This window comes from Vicugna pacos, chromosome 21 (assembly GCF_048564905.1).
Source record: "Vicugna pacos chromosome 21, VicPac4, whole genome shotgun sequence".
NCBI lineage: Eukaryota > Metazoa > Chordata > Mammalia > Artiodactyla > Camelidae > Vicugna > Vicugna pacos.
The window spans coordinates 20,995,015-21,007,613 of NC_133007.1; the positions used below are offsets into that span (position 1 = coordinate 20,995,015).

General features: G+C 57.8%; 5 non-coding genes across 5 annotated transcripts; 2 read left to right on the forward strand and 3 right to left on the reverse strand.

Annotated features, from left to right (window-relative positions):
* Positions 1 to 4,513: 4,513 nt before the first annotated feature.
* Positions 4,514 to 4,585, reverse strand: TRNAE-CUC (transfer RNA glutamic acid (anticodon CUC)). The gene has a single exon. It is a non-coding gene; the product is annotated as a tRNA-Glu (tRNA).
* Positions 4,586 to 4,876: 291 nt separating this feature from the next.
* TRNAG-UCC (transfer RNA glycine (anticodon UCC)) lies at positions 4,877 to 4,948 on the reverse strand. The gene has a single exon. It is a non-coding gene; the product is annotated as a tRNA-Gly (tRNA).
* Positions 4,949 to 5,684: 736 nt separating this feature from the next.
* TRNAD-GUC (transfer RNA aspartic acid (anticodon GUC)) lies at positions 5,685 to 5,756 on the reverse strand. The gene has a single exon. It is a non-coding gene; the product is annotated as a tRNA-Asp (tRNA).
* Positions 5,757 to 6,328: 572 nt separating this feature from the next.
* Positions 6,329 to 6,411, forward strand: TRNAL-CAG (transfer RNA leucine (anticodon CAG)). Its single transcript has one exon. It is a non-coding gene; the product is annotated as a tRNA-Leu (tRNA).
* Positions 6,412 to 7,503: 1,092 nt separating this feature from the next.
* TRNAG-GCC (transfer RNA glycine (anticodon GCC)) lies at positions 7,504 to 7,574 on the forward strand. The gene has a single exon. It is a non-coding gene; the product is annotated as a tRNA-Gly (tRNA).
* Positions 7,575 to 12,599: the final 5,025 nt, after the last annotated feature.

Consider the following 12,599-nt stretch of genomic DNA (forward strand, 5'->3'; position numbering starts at 1 on the left):
TTACAGTATTGTGTTATTTTCAGGGGTACAGTAAACTGATTATCTTTTCAATACATGTGTATCTATACACATATATATCGTTCCTTTCCTTTACAGGTAATTACGAGACGTTGAATATACTTCTCGGTGCTGTACCGTAAATCCTGTTGTTCCTACCCGCTAACACCAGCTCCTAATTGATCCCTCCCCTACACTTTCCCCTTGGGTAACGGTAAGTTTGTTCTCTCTATCTGTGAATCTGTTTCTGTTCTGCACAGAGATTCACTTGTACTATTGTTTGGATTCCACATATATGTAGTTTTGTCCTTCTGTCTGACTTATTATACTAGGTTCAGTGCTGTCTAGGTCCATCCGTGTTGCTGCAAATGACAAGATCTCATGCTTTTTTATGGCTGAGTAATATTCCGTGAGATTGATTTTTAATACATTGAAAATATCTCTCTCTCACTCTATTTTTCTCTCTCTTATCTATTTGTGTATCTATCGATCTCTATCTATCCATCTAGCTAGCTAGCTAGCTAGCTACCTACCTATCTATATCTCATATTTCCTTAAGCCAATCATCCACGGATTGACACCTGAGATTTTTTCCCCTGTCATGGCTATGGTCCACAGTGCTGCTATGAACACTGAGGTGTATGAATCTTTCCCAATTAGAGGTTTTGTGTTTTCCGCATACATACTCAGGAGGGGGACGGCTGGATCATATGGTAACTCTCCATTGGTGCCTTCATTGTTGTTTTCGTTGTCGTTGAAGTGTAGTCGATTTCTGAGACCGTATTAGTTTCAAGTATACAGCAAAGTGATTCGGTTTAGTATGTATACTGTAGTTTCAGATTATTTTCCATTATAGGGTATTCCAGGACATTGAAGATCGTTCCCTGTGTTATTCAGCAAGTCCGTGTTGCTTCTCTATTTTATACGCAGTAGCGTGTTTCTGTTAACCCCATACTCCTAACTGATCCCTCCACTCTTCCCTTTCCCCATGCGTAACCGTCAGTTGGTTATCGATGTCTGCGGAGTGTGTTTCTGTTTTGTACATAGACAGATGTCTATTACGTTTTAGATTCCACCTGGAAGTGGATATCATATAATATTTATCTTGCTCCATATCTGACTTACTTCACATAGTGTGATAGACTCTAGGTCCATTCATGTGGCAGCGAATGACAATATTTCATCCTTCTTTGTGGCTGAGTAATATGCTATGGTAGGTTTATACAGCGCATCTTCTTAAGTCCACCGTCCGCTCATGGGCCCTTGGGTTCATTCTGGGTCTCGGCTATTGCAAATAGTGCTGCTAGGAAGGTCCTGGAGGAGGGGGGCGGTGCCTGCATCTTTTCGAAGTAGAGGTTTCATCTTTCCCACGTACGTACCCAGCAGTGGGGTTGCTGGATCATATGGTAGCTCTCCTTTGGTGCCTTCATTGTTGTTGTCGTTGTCGTTGAAGTGTAGTTGATTTCCGCTCCTGTATTAGGTCGGGTGTACAACACAGTGGTTCGGTTTGTATGTATATTGTATTTTCAGATTAGTTTCCTTCATAGGGTATTCCAGGATATTGAAGATCGCTGCCTGTGTTATTCAGCAGGTCCGTGTTGCTTCTCTATTTTATACACAGTAGCGTGTATCTGTTAATCCCACACTCCTAACTGATCCCTCCACCCTTCCCTTTCCCCTCGCATAACCGTCAGTTGGTTTTCGATGTCCGTGGAGTGTGTTTCTGTTTTGTCCACAGATTCATGTCTATTATGTTTTAGATTCCACCCGGAAGTGATATTATATAACATTTATCTTTCTCAGTCTGACTTCCTTCACGTAGTTTGATGGACTCTAGATCCATCCATGTGGCCTCAAATGACAATATGTCATCCTTCTTTATGGCTGAGTAATATTCTACGGTATATTTATGCAACGCATCTTTTTAGGTCCATCGTCCACTCATGGGCCCTTGGGTTCATTCTGGGTCTCAGCTATTGCAAACAGTGCTGCTAGGAACGTGGACGAGGGGGGCGGTGCTTGTATCTTCTCGAAGAGGAGGTTGCATCCTTCCCACATGTATAGCCTGCAGTGGGGTTGCTGGATCATGTAGTAGCTCTCCTTTGTGGCCTCTTTACATCTCGACTCCATCCTCACCTGCCACTCTCCCCAACCCACATCCCCTCAGCTCCAAACCCCGCCACACACCCTGCCACACACACACAGAAACACACAGACACACACACACAGACACACACACACACACACACACACACACACACACACCTACCTGAGACTTGACGGATTGAAAGTGTTTCCTGTTGAGAGATTATCTGTGTCTCTGGGGCTGTAGAATGCCCCACTCAATTTAGACCTCGCCTAGCCCCAGTCTCCTACTCTTGTTTCTGTCCTTCCCTTGCCTGTTTCCTACCCTGCTGCCCCAGCCCCAGCCCACTGGTTAGCCTGACCACCTCAAAGCACAGGCCACCTGTCTCGCCCTCTCACCCACCGCCCCGCTGGGGTCCTCTCCCACCATCGTCCTCGTACCACAGCCCACTCACCCGCCTCTGCCACCCCCCCCCCGCTTGCTATCTGCCCTACGTCGAAGACTCCAGGCTCGCTCCCCTCTACCCGCCACCAGCCCCTAGTACCCCAGCCCCTCTCTCACGCATCCTGTGCAGAAGACTCACTTCCACCACTCCTGGCCTCCCACGGGCTCCTCAGACCCACTCCTACTCCATGGCCACCCTCTTCCCTACATCGGTCCCACCCGCACACCGCACGCAATTGGGGGGCCAAGGGCAACCGCGGGCCCAAGCTTCGGCAGAGCCCCTGCCTGAGTGGCCAACTACTCTCCTAGCCAGTTCCCCGCAAGCCCCACACCTCTCCTTCGCACCTGCGCTCCACCCAGTGCCCTGGACTCGTCCTGCCACCTCCCAACCCGAGGCTCAAGGCTGGCCCTTCTCTATGGGGTCGTCTGGCTCCGTTCCCTAACCCTCGTGGGGTGGCCCCCAACCACGGCAACAAACACCTTCACCCCGTACTCTCACCCACCCACACTCACCCCGAACACACCCACAAGGGCGGTGACGAAAGCGCCTGCGGTGATGGAATGCACCCATATGCCGACAGGGGCTCCCTTCCACAGGGCAACCGGCTTGGTCTAAATCCAGCGACTCTACTGCCGCCGCCAAATGCTGCAGCTCATCGGCTGTCCACTCTGCCTCTGAAGGAAACAAGCTGTGAACCGCACACCACACCCTTTGCTGACAGACGCTCCCAAGCCTGGCCTGTGATTTACCATGGCCAGAATCCATAGGAAAGGTGAAGACAGGCTGGAGAGAGGGATGGAGTCCATCCAATAATAGATCGTAACGTGGGAATGGGGAATATTAGAAGTCAGAGCTAGGTGAGGGGTGCGTGTGTGTGTGTGTGTGACTCGTGTGTGTGTGTGTGTGTGTGTGTGTGTGTTTGCTGGTAGTGGAGGGGGAGGTACCGTCGGTAACATTCTTGCCTCTCTGTGACAGGACTGAGAGTACCGGGAATGCAATCCGAATACCATGTTGGCTGGTAGTGCACCCTGCCACGCATCTGTCTCCACACCCTCCCACTTGCATAGCTAAGGTTTCCCGGGCGGCATCCGGTTTCTGCCTGCTTTCTCACCTCCACTGCCCTTTCGTCCAACTACAAGCACGTGGCCAGATGCCTTTTCACACCTCCGCCTCCCGGCAGCCTGTCTGCTCCCCTGCGCGGTTCAAGACCACCGCGTCCTTGAAGCCCAACGACAGGCCCACGGGCTTCGAGGGCAGTCCAGGACCTGGCACGCAGCAGGTAAGCCATCGAGGCTGGTCGCTGGCTTGAAAGGAGACGTAAGGGACGGCCAGTCCCGGCAAGTGGCCCAACTTGGAGATGGAGGGCCCTCTCCCGCGCCTTCCGCTTTCCGTCGACGCGGCCACCAGTGATGCCGCCAACCACCACCACCGTCGCCGCCGGCACAACCTGCAGCGCCATCGCCGGCACCCTGTCCACCACGGTCACCAGCACCACCAGCACCACCAGCACAAGCAGCAGCACCACCGCCTGAGCTGGGAAGAGAGGGTGGCTTGTCAGCCGCGAGGATTGTGGTGGCAGAAGTAGTGCCGCTTGACAGTCCAAGCACGCTCGTGACCACGGCTGCGCCGGCCAGTCGTGTTTGGGGCTGGGGCAAGCGTCGGAGCAGGAGGAGTCGCCGAAGGCCTCGAGTGGGTGGGACGCCGAAGGCCTCGAGTGGGTGGGACGCCGAAGGCCTCGAGTGGGTGGGCGCGCGAGGCCAAAAGGTTTGGCGGGGCACGAGGGTGGAGGTTGCACGCCAGGGCCTGGGGCTGCAGGTGGAGGGTACCGGGTGGCTCTTGTCGGGGCGCGGAGGTCACGAGGAGGGGGAGAAGGAGCGGACGAGTTGGCTTGGCGCGTGGGCTAAAAGGGAGGTGGTGGTGGGGTGGGGGCGGAGTGTTTGTGGACGCGCTGGGGAGGTTGGTAGGCGGCGAGGAAGAAGAAATGCTTCCCTGACCGGGAATCGAACCCGGGCCGCGGCGGTGAGAGCGCCGAATCCTAACCACTAGACCACCAGGGAGCGTCGGGCTCCGCGTCTGGCCCGCCTCTGCTCGACCCAGCCACTGGGCGCTGCCTTGGCGCCAAGGCCCGGCCTTTCCACGTCCAGCCGCCCTCCGCCCCCGGCAAGCCACGTGCCCTAGCGTTCTTCCTGCTTGCTGGCACCCTCAAAACACTGCGCGCCTCCTCCTCGCACACGCGCGAGAAGCCGCAGGCCACCTAGCTCCCTCTTTTCTGCGCCCAGCTTCCAGTTCTCCCTCACGGGCCCAGGGAAGGAGGGCCGGCCGTGGAGCTCGGCAAAAGATGGGCCCGCTGCGTTGGCCGGGAATCGAACCCGGGTCAACTGCTTGGAAGGCAGCTATGCTCACCACTATACCACCAACGCCGCACAGCCCGGGCCGCCCCGACACGCCGGCCCCGGGCTCGCCGGAGCGCAGTCTCGCCGCCGCTGCCGCTGCCCCTGCGGCGGCCGGGCGCGGCCCTGCCCCGACGCCCCGTCCGCCAGCAGCTCTGCGCTGCCTCAGGCGCCACCGACGGTCTCCCCGGGCGCCTCAGCCGCGCCAGCCCTACGCAGCTGCCCTCGCCCACGGCCCGACCGCTTCTGGGGCTGGGGGGGGGGGTGAGGTGGGGGGGTGCGCGCTGCCGCTGCCTTGCTGCTGCCGGGCCCTCGGCTGCACGCCGCGGCCCGCGGCCCGCCTCCCTCCCCGGGCACACGACCTCTGGTTCCCGGCTCGCCAAAGCCCTTCTCCAACGGGTGTTGGGCGAGGCCACTCCCCCGCACCGAAAGGAGACGGGACTCATCCGCCCCACACCCGCCCCGGCAGCCGTGAAGCTGTGCAGGTGTGCGTCGCGTCGCAAGGAGCCCACTGCGGCAGCCACTGTGGGCGGGCCGCAATGTCGTCGGGCGCTTGTGGGGTCGACAGGAGGCCCTCGCTCGGCCGTGGCGCCCGAGCGCCCGAGCGCCCGGCGAGGAGGACGGGCAAGGGGTTGCAGGGGTGGAGGGCTGGAGGCGGTTGAGGGTGGGCAGGCCCCGCTGGAGGGCGGAGGGACGAGAAGAAGGGCCCTTGGGGCCAGGCGGCTGGACAGAGAGCGGCGCCAGCCACCAAAAAGGGGCGTGTTGCCTCCCCGTCGGGGAATCGAACCCCGGTCTCCCGCGTGACAGGCGGGGATACTCACCACTATACTAACGAGGACGGCGGCGGCCTCCTGGGCGCCCGACCGCTCTCCGGCTGCCTGCAGACGCCTACCCACACCCCTCCCCCACCCCGTCCTCGGACCCCCGCCCACCACGGGCGCCCGCCACGTGCCCGACCCGACCCGACACCACACCAAACGCGTCATCCAAGGAGGCAGCCCGGGACCCCGCCAGGGACCCGGATCCGCGTGGCGCTGGAAACTCCCAGTGCGCGCCGCCTATAGCCCCCGACGCCAGGATCGCGCCGGGAGGAGGGGCCCGAGGGGGCCGGAGAGCGCAAGCAAGGCTGTGAGGAGGAGGTGGGCGCTCGCCGTGCCACGTCCCGGGAGAAGAGGCGGAGGGGTGGGCGCGGCCGGCGGCAGAAGCTGGCCGGACGCGGCCCGGCTGGGTCCCGGGCCAGGGGTGGGCGAGGGGGCGGCGGCGGCGAGCCGGGCGCGCCGGCTGGCCTCGCTCCCCCGTTGGCCCGGACGGCCGCCCGCTGGCGCAGAGCACCGCGTCGGGCCAAGGGCATCGGTGTCCGCGTCGGCGTCGGGTCCCAGCCAGCCGAGCGGCGACGCGCCCAGGCCCGCCGTCAGGATGGCCGAGCGGTCTAAGGCGCTGCGTTCAGGTCGCAGTCTCCCCTGGAGGCGTGGGTTCGAATCCCACTCCTGACAAGCCAGCCTTTTTTGGCCCGCCCAACAAATGCTGCACCCGGCCCGTCCCAGGCCTGGACAACACCCTACCGCCTCACACTCCGCTCCTGCCTCGCACTCTTGCCAGCTCCCCAGACTCCGGCCCCCTCGACGCGACACCCACACGACGCCTCTCCCACGCAGGACCTCCTCAGCCACAGCCGCTCTTCCTGCTCAGTCCTGTGCGCCGGCCTCACAGAAACAGCCCAGGGGGAACCCTCTGGAAACTGGCGTTCAGGACACACGCCCTCCTCGCCTTCGCAGTGCAGGCCTTCGCGGCACTTCTTTCACCACCCCCCCTTGGCGCCACAGCGCATGTTCACGCGAGAAGCCGCTGCCCCGGCCGGACCCAGCCACACCCCGGCGCGCTCCCTCAGACGGCTGTCCACGAGCCAGCAGCCACTCTGCCAAAGTGCTCCTCCTCACAGCCAACGCACCGGAGCGGGACCCTTCGGGAGAGCGGCCGGCAGGAGCGCAGAAGCCAGGCTCAGACACAGACACCGCTGGTCTTTGGCGCGGCGGCGGCGGCGGCGGCGGCGGCGGCGGCGGCGGCGGCGGCGCTCCCAGGCGCCCATGTCCCACACTCGCTGTCTCCTCACAGCCCGAGCTCCCATCCCCTCTCCAGCCTGCTGCCCGCCAACGCCCGGCACGAGCGAGAAAGCCAGGCGCCAGAGGGACTTTGGGCCAGGGCCGGCGGTCGCTGAGAGGAGCGTCCGAGCTCAGCCGCACCTGCCACGCGTCGCCTGCCCTGACTGGAATCCGGGCGCAGGCCAGGCTGGGTCCGGTTCCTGGCTTCCTCCGGCGACACTGACAGTCTGGCGGCGGCCCTGGACGGCAGATTCGGAAGCGCAGGTTGGGCCGAGTCCGCCTCCGTCCCTGCGTCCCTCCTTCCCTCCGACCGCGCCGCGCCGCGCCCTGGGGGTCCTCCCCGTTCCCCCGGAGCCTCTCCTTCAGGTCACTCACCGCCTCCTGCTCACGTGGAGCGGGTGTCCGTGGGCGAGCAGCGAGCCACCAGTGTCTGGCGGTTGGCGGCGAGCGCCGCTGGGGCGGCGTCGGGCGGCGGCGGCCATCGGTGCATGGGTGGTTCAGTGGTAGAATTCTCGCCTGCCACGCGGGAGGCCCGGGTTCGATTCCCGGCCCATGCAGCGACCCAGTCCCCTTTTGGTCTCGCAGCCCACAGCGGAGCTAGGCTTCCCCTCTCCCACGCTCAAGGCACCTGTCCTACCACAGCATGCTCCCACCCGCAGCCCACCGCCGCACCTTCCCTCTCCTGGCCTGCCCACGCCGGCGCCCCCTACCCTCCGTGGGACGAAAACTTTACCCCGAGAGCCAAGCCTCCGCGAACTGACACCTTGCGGGCTCAGCCACTCTCGCGCCCACCCACCTTCCTTGTCCCTTTTCTCTTTCTTACCCTGATCCCGCTGGGGTCACACGGCTCACTGGAAGGAACACCCTACACTGGCACCCGCTCGCCCCACCTCTTCACGTTTCACCGCGCTTCCCCGCTCTCTGCCTCACTCTCCCCACACTCTGAAAGTTACACAGTGTTTGCTCAACCAGGAACCGAAAAGCTGCCACCCCTGGGAGGGCTACATTGCACTCCCCAGGAGTGTCCCCAAAGCGTTATCCTGCATGAGGAATTCCAAAGAGGAATGCCACAATATCATGGCAGAGTGCACTCTGTGTTCACTTTACGTCCCTCAGCCGAGACATTTGTCGAACACCCGCCCGCTCCCCCACCACTAAAACCACCATCACCACCAACACCCCAACAACAAGCACCACCCCCTCCCCTGAAGCCCTCCTCCCACCACTGGCACCCCACCTAGCGACACCAACCCCCAGCACCATCAAATCCTAATTTGTCAAGGGTTCTGCCCTTGCGTCAGTCCGTTTGGCCTCTTTTTTTTTTTTTTTTTGAATTTGCATTTTAATACAAGTCTAGTTGATTTACAGTATTGTGTTATTTTCAGGGGTACAGTAAACTGATTATCTTTTCAATACATGTGTATCTATACACATATATATCGTTCCTTTCCTTTACAGGTAATTACGAGACGTTGAATATACTTCTCGGTGCTGTACCGTAAATCCTGTTGTTCCTACCCGCTAACACCAGCTCCTAATTGATCCCTCCCCTACACTTTCCCCTTGGGTAACGGTAAGTTTGTTCTCTCTATCTGTGAATCTGTTTCTGTTCTGCACAGAGATTCACTTGTACTATTGTTTGGATTCCACATATATGTAGTTTTGTCCTTCTGTCTGACTTATTATACTAGGTTCAGTGCTGTCTAGGTCCATCCGTGTTGCTGCAAATGACAAGATCTCATGCTTTTTTATGGCTGAGTAATATTCCGTGAGATTGATTTTTAATACATTGAAAATATCTCTCTCTCACTCTATTTTTCTCTCTCTTATCTATTTGTGTATCTATCGATCTCTATCTATCCATCTAGCTAGCTAGCTAGCTAGCTACCTACCTATCTATATCTCATATTTCCTTAAGCCAATCATCCACGGATTGACACCTGAGATTTTTTCCCCTGTCATGGCTATGGTCCACAGTGCTGCTATGAACACTGAGGTGTATGAATCTTTCCCAATTAGAGGTTTTGTGTTTTCCGCATACATACTCAGGAGGGGGACGGCTGGATCATATGGTAACTCTCCATTGGTGCCTTCATTGTTGTTTTCGTTGTCGTTGAAGTGTAGTCGATTTCTGAGACCGTATTAGTTTCAAGTATACAGCAAAGTGATTCGGTTTAGTATGTATACTGTAGTTTCAGATTATTTTCCATTATAGGGTATTCCAGGACATTGAAGATCGTTCCCTGTGTTATTCAGCAAGTCCGTGTTGCTTCTCTATTTTATACGCAGTAGCGTGTTTCTGTTAACCCCATACTCCTAACTGATCCCTCCACTCTTCCCTTTCCCCATGCGTAACCGTCAGTTGGTTATCGATGTCTGCGGAGTGTGTTTCTGTTTTGTACATAGACAGATGTCTATTACGTTTTAGATTCCACCTGGAAGTGGATATCATATAATATTTATCTTGCTCCATATCTGACTTACTTCACATAGTGTGATAGACTCTAGGTCCATTCATGTGGCAGCGAATGACAATATTTCATCCTTCTTTGTGGCTGAGTAATATGCTATGGTAGGTTTATACAGCGCATCTTCTTAAGTCCACCGTCCGCTCATGGGCCCTTGGGTTCATTCTGGGTCTCGGCTATTGCAAATAGTGCTGCTAGGAAGGTCCTGGAGGAGGGGGGCGGTGCCTGCATCTTTTCGAAGTAGAGGTTTCATCTTTCCCACGTACGTACCCAGCAGTGGGGTTGCTGGATCATATGGTAGCTCTCCTTTGGTGCCTTCATTGTTGTTGTCGTTGTCGTTGAAGTGTAGTTGATTTCCGCTCCTGTATTAGGTCGGGTGTACAACACAGTGGTTCGGTTTGTATGTATATTGTATTTTCAGATTAGTTTCCTTCATAGGGTATTCCAGGATATTGAAGATCGCTGCCTGTGTTATTCAGCAGGTCCGTGTTGCTTCTCTATTTTATACACAGTAGCGTGTATCTGTTAATCCCACACTCCTAACTGATCCCTCCACCCTTCCCTTTCCCCTCGCATAACCGTCAGTTGGTTTTCGATGTCCGTGGAGTGTGTTTCTGTTTTGTCCACAGATTCATGTCTATTATGTTTTAGATTCCACCCGGAAGTGATATTATATAACATTTATCTTTCTCAGTCTGACTTCCTTCACGTAGTTTGATGGACTCTAGATCCATCCATGTGGCCTCAAATGACAATATGTCATCCTTCTTTATGGCTGAGTAATATTCTACGGTATATTTATGCAACGCATCTTTTTAGGTCCATCGTCCACTCATGGGCCCTTGGGTTCATTCTGGGTCTCAGCTATTGCAAACAGTGCTGCTAGGAACGTGGACGAGGGGGGCGGTGCTTGTATCTTCTCGAAGAGGAGGTTGCATCCTTCCCACATGTATAGCCTGCAGTGGGGTTGCTGGATCATGTAGTAGCTCTCCTTTGTGGCCTCTTTACATCTCGACTCCATCCTCACCTGCCACTCTCCCCAACCCACATCCCCTCAGCTCCAAACCCCGCCACACACCCTGCCACACACACACAGAAACACACAGACACACACACACAGACACACACACACACACACACACACACACACACACACACACCTGAGACTTGACGGATTGAAAGTGTTTCCTGTTGAGAGATTATCTGTGTCTCTGGGGCTGTAGAATGCCCCACTCAATTTAGACCTCGCCTAGCCCCAGTCTCCTACTCTTGTTTCTGTCCTTCCCTTGCCTGTTTCCTACCCTGCTGCCCCAGCCCCAGCCCACTGGTTAGCCTGACCACCTCAAAGCACAGGCCACCTGTCTCGCCCTCTCACCCACCGCCCCGCTGGGGTCCTCTCCCACCATCGTCCTCGTACCACAGCCCACTCACCCGCCTCTGCCACCCCCCCCCCGCTTGCTATCTGCCCTACGTCGAAGACTCCAGGCTCGCTCCCCTCTACCCGCCACCAGCCCCTAGTACCCCAGCCCCTCTCTCACGCATCCTGTGCAGAAGACTCACTTCCACCACTCCTGGCCTCCCACGGGCTCCTCAGACCCACTCCTACTCCATGGCCACCCTCTTCCCTACATCGGTCCCACCCGCACACCGCACGCAATTGGGGGGCCAAGGGCAACCGCGGGCCCAAGCTTCGGCAGAGCCCCTGCCTGAGTGGCCAACTACTCTCCTAGCCAGTTCCCCGCAAGCCCCACACCTCTCCTTCGCACCTGCGCTCCACCCAGTGCCCTGGACTCGTCCTGCCACCTCCCAACCCGAGGCTCAAGGCTGGCCCTTCTCTATGGGGTCGTCTGGCTCCGTTCCCTAACCCTCGTGGGGTGGCCCCCAACCACGGCAACAAACACCTTCACCCCGTACTCTCACCCACCCACACTCACCCCGAACACACCCACAAGGGCGGTGACGAAAGCGCCTGCGGTGATGGAATGCACCCATATGCCGACAGGGGCTCCCTTCCACAGGGCAACCGGCTTGGTCTAAATCCAGCGACTCTACTGCCGCCGCCAAATGCTGCAGCTCATCGGCTGTCCACTCTGCCTCTGAAGGAAACAAGCTGTGAACCGCACACCACACCCTTTGCTGACAGACGCTCCCAAGCCTGGCCTGTGATTTACCATGGCCAGAATCCATAGGAAAGGTGAAGACAGGCTGGAGAGAGGGATGGAGTCCATCCAATAATAGATCGTAACGTGGGAATGGGGAATATTAGAAGTCAGAGCTAGGTGAGGGGTGCGTGTGTGTGTGTGTGTGACTCGTGTGTGTGTGTGTGTGTGTGTGTGTGTGTGTTTGCTGGTAGTGGAGGGGGAGGTACCGTCGGTAACATTCTTGCCTCTCTGTGACAGGACTGAGAGTACCGGGAATGCAATCCGAATACCATGTTGGCTGGTAGTGCACCCTGCCACGCATCTGTCTCCACACCCTCCCACTTGCATAGCTAAGGTTTCCCGGGCGGCATCCGGTTTCTGCCTGCTTTCTCACCTCCACTGCCCTTTCGTCCAACTACAAGCACGTGGCCAGATGCCTTTTCACACCTCCGCCTCCCGGCAGCCTGTCTGCTCCCCTGCGCGGTTCAAGACCACCGCGTCCTTGAAGCCCAACGACAGGCCCACGGGCTTCGAGGGCAGTCCAGGACCTGGCACGCAGCAGGTAAGCCATCGAGGCTGGTCGCTGGCTTGAAAGGAGACGTAAGGGACGGCCAGTCCCGGCAAGTGGCCCAACTTGGAGATGGAGGGCCCTCTCCCGCGCCTTCCGCTTTCCGTCGACGCGGCCACCAGTGATGCCGCCAACCACCACCACCGTCGCCGCCGGCACAACCTGCAGCGCCATCGCCGGCACCCTGTCCACCACGGTCACCAGCACCACCAGCACCACCAGCACAAGCAGCAGCACCACCGCCTGAGCTGGGAAGAGAGGGTGGCTTGTCAGCCGCGAGGATTGTGGTGGCAGAAGTAGTGCCGCTTGACAGTCCAAGCACGCTCGTGACCACGGCTGCGCCGGCCAGTCGTGTTTGGGGCTGGGGCAAGCGTCGGAGCAGGAGGAGTCGCCGAAGGCCTCGAG